This window comes from Priapulus caudatus, unplaced genomic scaffold (genome assembly GCF_000485595.1).
Source record: "Priapulus caudatus unplaced genomic scaffold, Priapulus_caudatus-5.0.1 Scaffold1403, whole genome shotgun sequence".
NCBI lineage: Eukaryota > Metazoa > Priapulida > Priapulimorpha > Priapulimorphida > Priapulidae > Priapulus > Priapulus caudatus.
The window spans coordinates 54765-56864 of record NW_014578464.1 but is presented as its reverse complement, the minus strand read 5'-3'; the positions used below and the strand labels follow the sequence as shown (position 1 = coordinate 56864).

The 2100-nt window shown below is 47.1% G+C and overlaps 1 long non-coding RNA gene across 1 annotated transcript in view; it reads right to left on the bottom strand.

Annotated features, from left to right (window-relative positions):
* LOC106816527 overlaps positions 1-1771 on the bottom strand; it is a 4529-nt gene extending 2758 nt beyond the window's left edge. Inside the window, exon 1 of the long non-coding RNA XR_001394900.1 lies at positions 1714-1771. This is a non-coding gene — a long non-coding RNA (uncharacterized LOC106816527). The remainder of the gene's footprint in view (positions 1-1713) is intronic.
* Between the last annotated feature and the right edge of the window lie 329 nt (positions 1772-2100).

The following is a 2100-nucleotide window of genomic DNA, read 5'->3' as shown; positions in this document are numbered from 1 at the left end:
TTTTTGGCATTTCGGGGGCTAAATCGCCCCGAGCCCCCGTGTATTTTTTTCACTGCAGGAGTACATGTGACTCCCTGAAAATTCTGCGTTACTAACTAGTTCGTTCCAGAGCACGGCCTCGCAGAATTACCGTATTTTTCAGCTAATGTCCAAAGAAAATTTGGCAGACGTGCATCGCGTGAATCTTCAAAATACGCACATGCGTTCTTGTTGTTGTGCTTTCGTTTTGAACTTCAGACTGCGGACTCCCTCATTTTAAGGGCAGGGAGTCCAGTTGTACAAAAGTTAATTTCTAACCCTGCAATGTGTGTGTGTGTGTGCGCGCGTGCGCATTTGACAATGTGTGTTTGTATATGCGCGCTCGTCAGCGACACGGACGGGCGGGGCGGCGGGAATCGTGTCGCACCTGTGATGGCGCGCTGAAACTTCGTGGCCTTGCACTCGCGTTTCTTCCTTCGAGTACGTATGTATGTCTACGCGTGTGCTCGCGTCCGTGTTTGTATATGCGCGCTCGTCAGCGATACGGACGGGCGGGGCGGCGGGAATTGTGTCACACCTGTGATGGCGTGCTGAAACTTCTGTGCATTGCGTGAGCGTTTCTTCCTTAGAGTATGTATGTATGTCTGTGCGTGCGTGTGCTCTCGCGTCCGTGTTTGTATATGCGCGCGCGTTAGCGATACGGACGGGCAGGGCGGCGGGAATCGTGTCGCACCTGTGATGGCGCGCTGAAACTTCGTGGCCTTGCGCGAGCGTTTCTTCGATGCCTCCTCCTGCAGTCCCTTCTTGTGGCGACGTCTGTACAGCACAGTCCAGCAGACCTTGCGGGGGTTGTACTTGTGCGCGCTTAGCGATTCCGTCTTCGCACTCACAAACTGAAACACCTGCAAGGGAAAGAGACGCGATGAAGGAGCGTTTAGCTAGCATCATCATCTTCATTATTATTATTATTATAATGCAGGGGAGAGATGCGACGGAAGAGTTCAGCTACCTTTATATATTATGATTATTATTATTATTATGATTACCATGATTATCATTATTATGATTATCATCATTGAAATTATACTCATGTGAAATTAAGTGTTTTAGAGGCAACATAAGTGTTTACGTTAGGACGAGTTAGAGAGGCAGAAAAGCAAACGTTCCCTGCAGTGGAAACTTTTAAACACTTTTTTTATCTGGCACAAAGAGGCAAAGAGGGGTGTATGCACACCACGGCATTTTTAGGAAGAACACTGAGGTAAATTATTTAGGGAGGGCAGCAACGACTGTTTTTATTATTGCAGGCATCAGTTTCAGCTGTTCGTAGTCTTTCCAAATGCCGGCCACAGACGTGACTTAGAATTTCAGATAGAAAAAAAACTGCACAGAGCCGTGTTCGACCAAATAAGTGATATTCCAAGACCATGAAAACTAACAAAGCAGCCTTCCCTATCACCGACACTTTCGGCGCGACAAGGTTTCGCTTCGTTTTAGCTGCGCGTCTGCTGCGCGTTTCACGTCTGCTGCGCCTGCGAGCGAAGCTAAACAGGCGGACGTCTACGATACTAGAGGGGAGCGAGGCAAACGTGTAATAATGACTGTATGAAAACCAGAAATCTAGGACCCGATCTCACGAAACGGGGATTAGACGCGCAGTCGAAACGCTCTAAATCCGACTCGTTAAGAGGGGGGGGGTAATCGGATTTCAAAAGTCTGAACGTCGTTACTCACCTTTGTCTGTGCCTTCTTCACCGCCTTATCAGACTTCTTCTTCTCTTTCGCAGCCCTGGAATATCGAACAGACGCGAGTTTAGCCACAGCCGACGAATGGGGGAAAGGTAGCATTTCTACAGAGTCGAGCTACGTTCCGGTCATTTCGCGTCAGTTTTCACCCCAATTCAATTTTAATGAATTTAATTCACCCATCAATTATAATAGTTAAATTTAAATGATCGACGATTCAATTATATTTTGCCCATCGACAATAGTTCAATTTAAATGATCGACGATTTAATTACGTTTAAATTCGCGACGCACGCGCAAACACGGATTTGACTGCGACAGCTCGCTCAAGTTGCCCGTGTGTCCGTAGTCAATCTATATAATCTTTCTAGTCAT